The sequence below is a fragment of the Seriola aureovittata genome, chromosome 24, assembly GCF_021018895.1.
Source record: "Seriola aureovittata isolate HTS-2021-v1 ecotype China chromosome 24, ASM2101889v1, whole genome shotgun sequence".
Lineage (NCBI taxonomy): Eukaryota > Metazoa > Chordata > Actinopteri > Carangiformes > Carangidae > Seriola > Seriola aureovittata.
Window position 1 is genome coordinate 620,583 of NC_079387.1, and position 13,292 is coordinate 633,874.

Below are 13,292 nucleotides of genomic sequence, written 5' to 3' on the forward strand. Positions count from 1 at the left end.
CTCCTCTCCACCTGTACAGTAAATCCGGCAAAAAAAAAACAAAAACCCTAACCTCAAAACACGCGCAGGTTCACGCCAGGAGAGTGCGTCAACTCCTGCGTCATGGAAATTTGTCTTTAGCGAAGGAGAGGAAGGTTGAGGGGGGAAACAAAAGGATTTCAAACAGCAGTAGCTCATCACTTCAGGTAATTCTAAGCCTGGATAAAGCTGTAGATGTGCGTGTGACAATCTTAAAATATAATAATGATCTTCAAGACAATACAAAGAAGTAGACGACAAAAATTAATCAAATTAAAGTGATCTTCCTCTTTGAGTCTTTGGTCAGCACATGCGGTACTGTGGTTTGTAATTAAAGCAAATTAAAAAGATGAGATGAGTGTTCAGAGTCTGCCTCAGGAAAAAAAAAGAAAAAAGAAAAGAAAAGAAAGAAAGAAAAAGAAAAAAAAGGCAATACTCTGTTAAAATTCCTGAGGTGATAAAACACAGAGGCTTTTAATTTTAAATACAAAATCATCCTTACGTAAGGAGTTTGACGCAGCTCCCCTTTTCCTTACAAACCTGAACAGTTTCAACGATAAATACAGTCTGTAACCGTATGGATGGACGTCAACAGACTTGAATACGTTGCTATAACCGGACTAAACCACAGTATTTCAGTATGAGAGAGGAGGAGGAGGAGGAGGAGGAGGAGGAGGAAGCTTTGTGCCTCAGAAACAACAACGTGCTGTAAAAATGTTGTGATGTTAAGGGACAGAAAGTTTCTCTTTGTCTGAAAGCTCTCAAATGTGCCACAGAAAGCCGAGATTCAAAGCCAGGCCCATCTCCCCCTAATTAACACTTTGAAAGATAAAAGCAGTTTATTAAATCAATCAGGATGATGGTTGTTTGTGAATCCCAGCAGATAAGGACATTTGCATATTAACTTTGCAGTTCTAACCTACATTTGAGGATCTTCTGAGATTGTGGCCGGCTTCAATGTAAATATTTTCCCCCTCGCTGCTACTGTACACGTTTTAAAGTTTCATCGCCCCGGATTCTCTGGTGGATTTTCAACTCATTAAAAAATAAAGAGATGGATAAATAAGCAAACATATAAACGTAAACAGACAGACAAATGAATAAACGAATACGGATATTATGGCGCCGGAGAGGCTTTGCCAAAATTTGCGGCAAAGACGACGCAAAACAATCTGGATCTTAACTTGTTGTTAGATATTCCCAGTTCATAACTAGGCTTTAAATGAACATGAAAGCAACAAATAGGCTTTAAAAGAGTATTATATGTGCCCTCCAGTTAATCTGGCACATACTAAAGAGCTGTTTCAATATGTTCTGCCAAAAATTAACTTCCATGTGAATCATGTATTTTCTTGATAATGTTTTAAGTAAATTTAGACAGAACTGAAACTTGTATCGCTGCACTTTTATTGAAGTTGTTGGGTGTTTAAAATCGAAATGAAAATACTGATATTTGAGTTTCCCTGCACTGCCAGCTCCTGAATAACACAGTGTCTTTCTCACATTTGTCCCTAAAATGTCACGAGCTCACGTGGGTCTTTACGCTGGTGCTATTCCAACCGATTCCCTGAAAGAGACACACGACAATGAATGAATGAATTTATCCCGCTAACAGTAACTGTCTGTGTAGCACAGCCTGATGTATGTGACTCCTCTGAGCCATAGAGCTCCATTGTTTCCAAAAACTATTAAAAACACATCAGTGGGCCACACTGTTGAGCTGGGTGACATGTTCCTACATCACCACAAACACACACACACTGTACTTTGACTCAGTCCCACACACACACACACACACACACACACACACACACACACACACACACACACACACACACACTGTCCTGCTGCCACAAATACTCACTACAGCACCAAATCTGGATTAATCCACCGCTGAAAATAGTCCCCCCTTCGAACGCACTATTCCCTTCAGTGGAGGGGAACGGGTTTATAAAATTATTATTTTTCTTCCCGTGCGCTCCGGGGTGAATCTCCGTCATCGGAGGTTGATGACACTGACCGACAGGGACCTGATGTTTAAGGAAAGATCGGCCTAATCACAAAACACATTAGCTGAGGAGCTGCGGTGTTAAACCTCATCAGCAGTCAAACCTTCCCTGCATTCACAGCGATAACATTAGAGCATCAGTTGTGAGACAGAGACCGCCACAAAGAAAATCAAAGCGTGCAGATATTGACCGGCCTCTCATACAGACACGGAAGAAGAAAGAATCGCCGGATCGATAGCGGCCGTCGCTAATCCTGGTACCTACACAACAGCATCATTGTGTTTTTCCGATGGGCGGGCCCCCAGAAGCTTCGGAAGAAATCACCGCGCACAAAAGGTCGCCGTCGCCATTACTCGCCTCTCGAAAAGGGGGGTCATGCGTTTCCGTCGACCGCCGCGCCACTCGATACCAAACTTACTGATGCGATGAAAGGCCGTTTGTGACCCGATGTGCGCGAGTCCTCAGCCGTAATCGCTCCAATCTGCATTCAGACGGACAAGAGGCGCAGATCTGAGAGCAGCTATCATCATCTCATCTCCAGCAGAGAATAGGTGAAGCGGTATTCCAGGGGAGGATATAAAACAAAACAAAAAAAAAAAAGAAGGAAAGAAAGAAGGAAGTTACTTTAACGACTCCCATGGCTTTTAATTGCAGAGGCTTGGACATTAGTTCAAAACTGCTCACTTCATGCTTGGGAACACAGTGCCACGGTGCCTGCGCCCTCACCCGACACTTGTTTTATCTGCTTGCAGATTGAACTCACTTCACAGTAAAGAGAGGCCAATTAGGGTGCAAAAGGATTAAAAACACAGGAAAAAAAGAAAGCTTTTCCATTTCTCCACTTTTGTAGTGGAGGACAGGCTATAGGATGAAATGTACGAGAGGGGAAGAAAACTCAGCGCTTTATGATCGGGAAATTAAAGAGGAAAATGAAGGTGTGAGGTTATTTCCTGCCAGTCGTCCCCGGAGAGGGAATAAAAGTCCACCTTGTGTTACTGTTGGATCTGTGTGAGTCTTTAAAGATTCTGAATAGAAGACAATCTTTTACAAGATGGTTGATATGCACCAAAAAAAAAAAAAAAACTTTTTGAATAGCTGCACATCATGAATTTATGGATACCCAAGGGGGAAATCCCCAGCATATTCACTTTAAATCCATCACATGCATATTGTTAGGAATTATGATCATCTGAGTAAAGTCGCGAGAACGTCTGCGTGACAAATTTGGCTCCTGTGCCTATTTTTCTTTGTGCATCATTGTTGAAGTTTGGTGCAAAAATGGAAGCTGAAGAAACAACACATATTGCCTCCTTTAGTCTCTAGAAATATTATATTCGATATGAATATATTACATGGGCAAAACAGTTTCTCCTTCTTAGTTTGAAAGTATGCGGACATGATGTGTTTGTTTCACGAGTTATTTAAAGACGATTTTAAATGAGGCCACAAATCACAAGTAGCTTTTTTTACAACAGCGTTTTAGGGTGAATTTGTCCTTTTTATAAGTGCAAATAATAATTCTGCAGTGCTGTTAAAGCATGCTGGGTAATGCAGAAAGAGGTCAGTGCTTTGCTTTTGCAGTTTATTTCCTTCAAATAAACAGGCTGAGAGCTTGGAATCCACAGGCCTGACCATTTATCCATCTCTGAGTGGAAGCTAGGCTCCGACTTCCTCTAATAAAATGATTACCAATCTCTGGTAGTGGTTCACCTCAGATGCACTGTCCCTGGGAGAGGTCCGCGAGATTCTATTAACCAGGGAGAAGGGGGGGTGGGGGACGTGTAGGGTGGGGGGGGGTTGGGCTTCCCCCAGCGAGGAGTGTCTTTAACATAAGTGGAGATGAGCGCAACCGGATGGCGGAGGCGAGGAGGTTTCCCCAGGAACGAGCGGAGAGCGGCAGGAAATCGATGCGTTGTTTGTTTATTGGTCTGACCCACGAACCTCTGTAGCTCTACATCTGTCAGACCCACCCCCACCCCCTCTCTCTCTTTTTAGTCCCTCTCTCCCATCTCCCCATTTCCCTGTCCTAGGAATCCTGTCCTATTTTCTCATCAGTCTCATCCCAACAAACAAGACTGCATTTCCAATAATAGACGACTTTCAGATAAATAAATGTCAATTTCATTACATCAGTCCTGTATAATTAAATTATTAGTTTGCTGTCCCATCTGATTGCCATTTGTAGAGATAAATACTGAAGCACACTCCAGTGATTTTCTGCTGCACGTCTATAGAGTTAGGAGACTCATCAGAAACAGACAGACAAAGAAGAATGGTCAAAATCAAAGCAGGTCAACCTCCAAAAATACTGGACTACACTTCCCATAATGCAAGTGAATAGTGTTTTTTTGTTACATCCTCCTGCCTGAAACTGCACGCCCATCATCGGGGTTCATTTCAGAAGTTTGTAATTAACTTTTAGTTTGAATCATTTTCTATTAATGTCTTCGGCAGTAGCCTCCACTCGTGTAATTGGGATTATTATTTGTATAGAAACTCAATCAGACAAATGAAAGATCTCAGCCTGATTAAAAGGTGCTATATTAAATATGAAAAAACTTGCTTTTGTTTAAATTTATTTATTTTTTTCAAATATAAGAATTGGTGTCACAGTTTTTCACATGCTGGATGTCTCAAGCTGGAGGTCAAATCCGCGCAGTTTCATCATCGCCGAAGGAAGAAAAAGAAGACCTTCCTTTTCACTTCAACTGGAGAAAAACTTCCAAGATCCAGATATCCGCGACGAAAAAGGTCACCCGAATCTTACGACTCTTAGTGATGCTAATGGGGCCTAATTTGAAATGGAATTTTATTCACATCTTTAAATCCAACAATGAGATTTCATTCAGATGTAGCAGTCACTTTTTACTTTAATGATAACTAGGTCCAAATGCAGGGAGGGAGGAGAAAAAAAAAAGAAGAAAAAAAGAAAGAAAAAAAAAAGATCCCCAAGGTGCTTTGACTCTGTTCTTTTATTAATGACTTGAGCCCTTTTGTGACCGCCACAGAATCATTTGATGAATCATTATCGTGGAGAAAATCATCACGACTGATCATATTAAGAGGGGGAATGCAGTTGTTTTGCGAGGCCTCCTCTCTTGTCCATTGTGAATTATTGTCATTATCATTAGCATGAAATGAATTCTGGCCTTTTCAAAAAGGGGGAGCGTTGCTACGAGTTCATGTATATTCATCTGTCGTCGGGCCACGGGCTTGTTTTGTCTGTTATTGTAGCCGCTGCGCGCCGCTTTGAACCCGCCTCTGTACGGGAAGCTGATAAGTGCGCCTCGGCAAACATCAACCTTGTTTACATTAATGTCTGCAGACTGTTGCAGGTCGACTCACGATCCATATCAATCGTGCGTCGGTGAATAAATCCCGTCGACGTGACATCAATGAGGCCCCCCGCCCCCCCGATCTGTGTTATAGCCACGTAAACAATACATTTCTGTGTGTCTGCTTGCCTGTGACGGCATAATAGAGCTATATTTACTCAGATTTCACGGAGTCACATGACTGGCTGCATAGTGAGTTCGGGGGTTTACATTCCTCTCTGTTGGTTTTTAATGTCACTCCAACAGTAATGTGTCTGGCCTCCTGGCATCGGGGACATTTGGGGGACGCAGAGTCCGATCGAGAGTAGCATCTGCAGCCTGCTGACTGAACGGGGGCCCCCCCTCCAGCGCTACCTGAGCCCTGGCTGGGGCCAGTAGCCACGAGCTGTGGGGGGGGGGGGGGCTGTTTGAGGAGCAGGAGAGGGGGAGGCAACCGCCATCACCGTGATCTGATTTATCCTCAGGCCGGAGACTACAAATGAGTACAGACAGCTTTTTCATAGCCAAAAGACACATTTGCATCCATGTGTGTGTGTGTGTTTGTGGATATGCCTATGATCGGGGGAAGGGGGCCGGGGGTGCGGAGGTGTCACAAGATAGAGCGTAGTTTCACGAACAGCTCCGTTTCAGCAATGAAAGGTTGACGCTAAAGTACACCAGTGTAAACGGCCGCACATTGAATATATACAGTGATGCGTTTCTTTATTCTTACGTTATTTACGTTTCTGCACCACAAACTGCGGCACAGTCGTTTGAGACAGGAGTATAAAATAATTCAGATTTTCATAAGAAGGCCTGTATGTCTTCACAAACGCATAACTGGAATCACCCAATGCTTTAAAGTTGCTATTTTATGGTCATTAAGTGTGCGCGGGTGTTTAATATTAAGGATTTAATGTTACACCTCATAAGCGTGTACCTCTAAAGTGAGGAGCTCATTACCGCTCCTGGATAAAAGCTTTCATAACTGCAGTTCTGCTCTTTATCGCAGCGAAAATCTCAATCCTATACACTCACTCCTGTCCAAAAAAACACAGCTCTGAAACCTTTTTTTTTTTTTTTTGTGGAGCGAGAAAGCTTGAGAGTGGAGTAAGAATATTTCAACCTGTTACTAAAATCCCCAAAAATGAATGATCAGACCAGAACATAAACCGCCACGACAGTACTCCTGCTGTTTTTCTGAATGTTTGTATAGATGTCAGGGTTTAAGGTTCTTTCATGTAGCTCAGTTCCTGAAACAGTGAAATGTTCATTATCATGTTTTTGCTCATATTTTTTGGTTTATATTTATATAAGTATGTTTCTCTCCCTGCAGAGCCGACATGGAGGTATTTTTTTTTATCACATGTCAAGTGTGTGGTTTCGCTGTATTCTTCCAGAATAACAATACGACTAGTGAACAGAAGAGTTTTAAAAGAAATCTGCTCCATTCTGCAAACTTCTCGACTGTGCCTCCGCTGTAGAGTCAAGGCTGCGGACCTGAGAGCGCTGAACTTTCCAGTAATTATTCCGCACTCGGGTCAGCTCTGGACAATATGTTAGCCATCTGCCGGCATCTGTGCTTTCTCCCACTAATAGACTGAACCACCCCCACCTCCCCACCTTCCCTGCACACCGCCACACAGCCCCCCCCCCCCCCCCTTTACACCGGACCACCACCACAACCCTGGAGCGAGTGGAGCCGGGGGTGAAGCGCTAAGCAGGTCACATGTTGTCTTTCAGCCATATTTGGGTCAGGCCTTTGGCACTGGATGAGGGGAAGCTTAATGCACGGAGGCAATGGGTTATAATCCTCCCTCCAACACACACACACACGCACACGCACTGTATGTTGGCCACACACACATAGACATGCAGACGAATAAACAGACATACACATACTGTACTCATATGACTTTCTTGGATGCTATTTTGCCTTACAGGAGCGTGAAATTCCTCATTTTCTGTGATATGATCCTAATTCAGGGTTCATCTCATTTTCCCAGAAAGGTGCCGAATACTTAAAATTCAAACTTCAACATCCAGGATTGTATATTGGCATGAAACAGAAGCTAACGGCAGCTTTAGCAGACCATATGTTGCATGGGACATATGTTCGGAGCATATGTTTAATGCCAGAGGAAAGAGGGCTCACACATGTCGCGGATCGCAGGTAGACGAGATCTTAAATACAGAGCGAAGAGACAGCTGAAAGTGAAATCGGAGCAGGAAAAAAACCGTCTGTGTTCATCTAGTTCTTGTGTTAAAAAGTCTGAACTTTCCTGAGCTGTGAGGCCAAACAGTCACATCTAATATTTTGTGAAATGTATGCAAAACCGGACTGCCAAATTTGCTCCTTCCATTAAGATTAGGACACGGCACATATATCTTGGTGGTGGAAATGTGTAAATTTAATAAGAAAAAAAAAAGAAAAAAAATATGGAAAAATAAACTTTCTTTTATCAAGAATTCATTAGGAGTAAACTCAGGGCGTTGCATGTTTTTTTTTGGTGGTGTGTGAAGTTCTGGGGGAAGAGGCTGAGTGCGCGGGTATGAAATGTGATCAAATTTCAAATACATTCACAGTCGTGGCAATTTGTACATTTGCATCAAAGTTCTGGCGGACGTCTGACAATAAATGGGATGAGGTTCGACACGTCTTGCTGCTGCGTTTTGGCCTCCTCATCAGCACCCACTCGGCTCCTGCCTCCTGCCCCCCCGGAAAAACGGCGCCAAACGCAGAAAACACTCAAACTCCGAATAGGAAATTAGACGATGTGATGAATAGGTGGACAGCACGCATTGGCTGACAAAAACAAATCAGGCCAGCGGGACTGTAAACTCACCAAAACAGCCCGAAAGGTCACAAGAAGCCAAATTTCGTGTGTCAGCCGTACAAGCTGCCATGGTGGTTTTCATCTCAATCCACAGCATTCATCACCAGGTTCTAGACGTCCACACCTCCCTGTGCAGCAGTCTAGACTATTAAGGAGTTTCCACCATGAAAAGTGAGACACTTATGATGTCTTGAGCGGTGACACATTTGCACTTTTCTCCTTCCTCTTTGCAATCACACTAATTGCTTTCACATATGACTTCTGGCATCATTTTCCTGCACAGAAAAACCTTTAGTGCGATTCTTATCTCAAAGTGCAGTCAGACAGGCGTCAGATTTGGCTTTTGAAGCTTCGGCGTTATGACTTCATCGCGGTTAGAGCCGCACCAATGGGGGAAAAAGGGCACCAATAGGAAAGACTTTGAAATTAAGGGAGAGATGCAGCCTTCAAAAGAAACATGCGAGGGTTAAATTTGTATAAACAGATGGAGAAACCATGCCGAATACAAATCCTCCCATACAGGACACAAACACTGGTTCAATGACCCTCATAGCCAAAAAATGTCAACCCAGTTAAACACCTGTGAGAGATTATGGAGAAACGAATCAGTCAGATCTCCACCTCCATCACCAAACATATTTTGGAAGAATAATTTTCATTTCTGCAGCTGTGTTCAAAGCAACAACTCCTGAAATAGCCCGTACATCAGGAGGCTTATCGAGCCACCACCTTCGTTGTCATGGTTACAATAACAAACACACACAGCTAAGTTTATGGAACACTCGCACTTTGGGTTAAGTTTAGGTGCAAAAACTACTCGGTATAGGATGGACAGATGGACAACATCTACAGGTGGTTGAAATGGCACCTGAAGGCACCGAGAGTTTCTGTCGCTTCCTCTATTTCCCCTCCAGCGACCAGAGTGCAGCGCGGGACAGGACGCGTGACGTCATTTGACTCGCACCAGACGACGCCCCCCGTGGCACGCAGCGGCGCTCGTCACCGAGAGAGAACAAGCGGAGAAGGTGCGGCGGCTGGGATGTGCTGATCGGAGGTGTGAATGTGACGAAGCGCTGATGCGGGACGGTGACGAATCCTGCGACACAGGTGCTGACAGTTGGGAGATCTATAGGTGTGGCATCACGACGACTTATAATATTCACAGTTTAGGTTTTTAACTGATCATTCGATCAATAAAAAGCTGCATTGAGTGCAAGGTAATAAGGTCAAAGGTCACGACTGAAAAGGAAAAATATTCCATAATCCCATTCAGTGTACACACAAATGCACATTGGGTTTTATGTGCACACGTCTGTAGAAAATTTGAGGAATAACATCAGTGTGTTCCTCTCTGTGCATACATATCTGCATGCACATAAAGTAGAAAAGAAGAAATGGTGCACGGGCAAAGCTGTGCATATCATCAAATAAAAAAAATAAATAAAAAGGACTACGTGTCCAGGAAGTTCAAAAACTCCCAACTTCTCCCCTCCTCCTTCCACCTCCACCCTTTTCATTCCTTTTCATTCCCCTCTCCTTAGCACATTCAAATGTGCAGGTTTGTTTTGGGGATGAAGTCCTCCGCTTTGATCAGCGCTAATTAGACAGCCTCTGCTTTCGTTCTCTACCTATTAGGGCTGGGTAGGTTATCGCCGCCCTAATCTCTGGCCGGTAGCCAGGCGAGGGTGCTGCGATCCTGGAGGAGCCCCCCTCAAAGCCGTCTAAGGTGAGGAGGAAGCGTGATGAAAGGGCCGTCTCCTTTCAGCACAGATCAATACGCTCCTCTCCTTTGCCTATGGGGGATCAAGAGTTTGAAACACAAAGGGGGTTTTTGCATAAAGATCCAAACAATGGTTCACAAGACATTTTTTCTCTCTCACTCTCTCGCTTTATGCTTTATACTTCCTCTCTTGCACTTTTTTCTGCCTTCCCTTCAACTTTCCTCTCCTGGAAAGAGAAGGGGTGGGGTGGGGGGTGGGGGGGGTACTTAATGAAGCTGGAAATTTGGATTTTAGAGGTTCAAAACGCCTGCAGGAGGCAAACAACTAAAGTTGCAGTCATTTCTTTTTGAGCGTGTTGAGCCTTTACTTGCTGGATGGTAGAATGTGCTGCTCCGGTTGCTCATATGTAAGGATTGACTTACAAGACTCAAATACTGTTTAAAGTAAACAAATGTCACCGCTCCGCCAGACGTGCAGCGTATGTTGAGATAAACAAACTTATTATTCTCAGATATTGTGTAATGCTCCTTTAATGCTGCGCGATATAGATGGAAGCGTTTAATCCTGCGCTATTTGTTTCATACGTCATGCATAAGGAAAGCCCAACTGGGCACTTCTAGTTTGTTTGGTCAGTTCAGCCTAAACAACCGATTAGGGATTAAAAGAAACGTGTAATCCGCAGTTTACAGTTACAGCATTTCAGTCTATTTAGGAGGAAGTGAAAACCACTGAGATGCTTTGTTTAAATGTGCTTGATTGTTTGAAATGCACAGCGGAGTTAAACTTGACTCAAGCGCATTTTCCATCCGACTGAGGTAGTGATTCATGAACTCTCGGTTAGCCGAAATTAAAATAAATGGGCCGTTTTTGATTGTTAGACCCATGAGATAAATTGTGACATCAGGTTTCAGGGATTTATCACAATGTTGGACCAGCAGGAGTAAGACGGCATGTTTTTTCAAAGCTGCATAATGAGGAACTGACTGATCCATCAGATCCTGGCATTTTAGCATCTTTCAGCTCACTGTTTTCACACTACTGTGGTACCACGCTAACTTAGCGACTAGCTACCGAAACACAGTTAAAAGAAGGTGCATGCTGGACTTACATTAGTCCAGAGTCCAGAGACACAACCCAAAGTGAATGCTAATGTTGCTCTCTGTCTGCTGACTGTGTATCTAGGCAACTGGTTGCGCACGTTAGCCATACCAGCTTTAACAACGTGATCTGTCAGTGGAGTGTTTACAGCTTGTTGTGCTGTGTTTTAGTTGTTCTCTGCTCCGTTTTACTGGCAAGGCAAGATAATCTATCCACACCTACGGTAAAATTACATCTTCATGTTATTTTTCACAGCACTAGCAGTGTGTTTAACTTCTAAATTAAGTGCTGTAAGTCTTAAGGGGAGGGGACTGTGGGTGGTAAAAAGGTTGAAGACTGGAGTACAGATGTTTTGAATGGTTATTGATGATCTGATTCATCTAGTTCTGACCCATTTCCTCGGAACATGTTCCATGAAGTTATCAGTAAATGTGTTCAAAGAAAGTAAATGTTAAATATGTCATCAGTACGCCGTGTGGTTGTATGTGAAAAGGTGTTTAATGTGGAAAGAAATAGATGTAGAATTCACCTACGTTCGTGCAGCCCTTTTTGTTTTTCCTGTTGGTGGAAAGACTAGTCACTTCACTCCTTCCTCCATTATTTTCACCATGATTATTTGACCCCTTTTTGCAAGTAATTTCCCCTGGATTAGAAAAACAATCAATCCAATCAAGACTAAGAGAGGAGGGGAGGAAAAAAAAAAGATTTGAGAGGAAATCTCTCCAGAAGTTGTTGGGCGTTGCGGGGGGAAGAGAAGAAGGAGCAATCTAGAGGGCCGGCGTATATTTTCCTCTCAAGTAATTCATTTATGTCTTCAAAACTCTTTCAGAGACCAGAGTTACTGTGCCTTTGTTGTACTTTAAAAAGCTTAGCCGGGCTCTATGAAGAGAAGCAATGAGAGCACTTTAGAAAAAGCTACAAAGGGAACGGACGGGTGGAGGAAGAAAGAAAAAGTGAATGGCACCACTGATAAAGTTGAGCAAATTAAGTCATTGACCTGCGGTGGAGATTAATAGCAAACAAGGTGCCCCAGCTTCACAAGTAATGAATATTCTTCAAACGGCGTGCAGGGGGGACTGGGGGGGAGGGGGCGGGGGGTGTGTGTGGTAGATAGGGCCGGCTTGATGCGGATGACATTGAAAGTTGCAGAGAACAGGAAAATTCTGTCATTTTTCATTTGTATGCAAATTCGCCTGTTACACAAATTAACCCCTGAACCCCGGTGTCAGTCCTCATCTTGGGTGGAAGCCGGCCCCCTGCCGGGGCCCCGGCAGCCGCTCTACCCACCCGCACTTTCCCTCTCGGGTCAGGGAAAGTTATGAGTCGCAGCTCCGCCCCTTTTGTTTACCGCTCTTTTATGCGGCGGCGAGACGAGAGAATCCGAGACCGGAGCTTTAATCCCGTCAGCGGCGAACGCGTCCGACAACAACCACGAAGCTGTCAGTGTGATGTGTCGATTAAAGAAGCAGATCTGATGACCTTTGCCCAGAGTTTGATGAGTATTACTGGAAGATTTGATCAATAATTAAAATGCTGTTGCCATATATATTAACCATATATCCGTCTAACTGAACCACCACAGGTCAGTGTCATTTCCATCGTCCTCTGCACTTCCTGTCACCGGACCGGCACGATTGAAATGCAAAATGCTGTGGCTGTGCAGCACCCACCTTGGCTGAAGCTGCCGCAGCTAATTGCTCCCCCCCGTTGCTTTAAGGTGGACCTCCAGGACAGAGAGTAAATCCTGCTCCGCTCCGCAGCTGCTGAGCTCACAGCATCTCCCTGCAAATGGAAATAGCCCCAGTTTAAGTCAAGTGGGCACAAAGTGAAAACACTGCATCTACCAGCGTCGCATTAACCTCTCACCTTCAATTAGTAAAACAATCAAAAGATGTGTATTTTAATATCAGGAACACACAGGAAGTATTGAAGTGTTTTAAATTTAAGACTTAAATACCAATAGAATAAATACAGCCTTCAATATGAACCTTCAATGTCCACATGATATGTTCTACATATCAATAATTATCCATTAGAATGATAAGGTTTACAGAGCAGATGAACTATAACCACAGTTAATCTGTCAATTCTTCCATCAGCTTTAATTGCGCTGATTAATTCAAACCCAAAACCAATAAATTGCTTTAATACAAAGCTTCTTATTTGCCTGAATACAAGCGCACACATTCTACACGAGCCAATACAGGCTCCAAAATCCAACCCTGAGTAAAACTTGCATCTGTGAGTTACTGCAAAGCAGAGCGTGGCAGCTTTTGGGGATTGATTGTTGTTGAG

General features: G+C 43.6%; 1 long non-coding RNA gene across 1 annotated transcript in view; it reads right to left on the reverse strand.

Moving 5' to 3' along the window:
- LOC130165396 (uncharacterized) overlaps positions 1–12,777 on the reverse strand; it is a 77,631-nt gene extending 64,854 nt beyond the window's left edge. Inside the window, exon 1 of the long non-coding RNA XR_008826793.1 lies at positions 12,668–12,777. This is a non-coding gene — a long non-coding RNA (uncharacterized LOC130165396). The remainder of the gene's footprint in view (positions 1–12,667) is intronic.
- Positions 12,778–13,292: the final 515 nt, after the last annotated feature.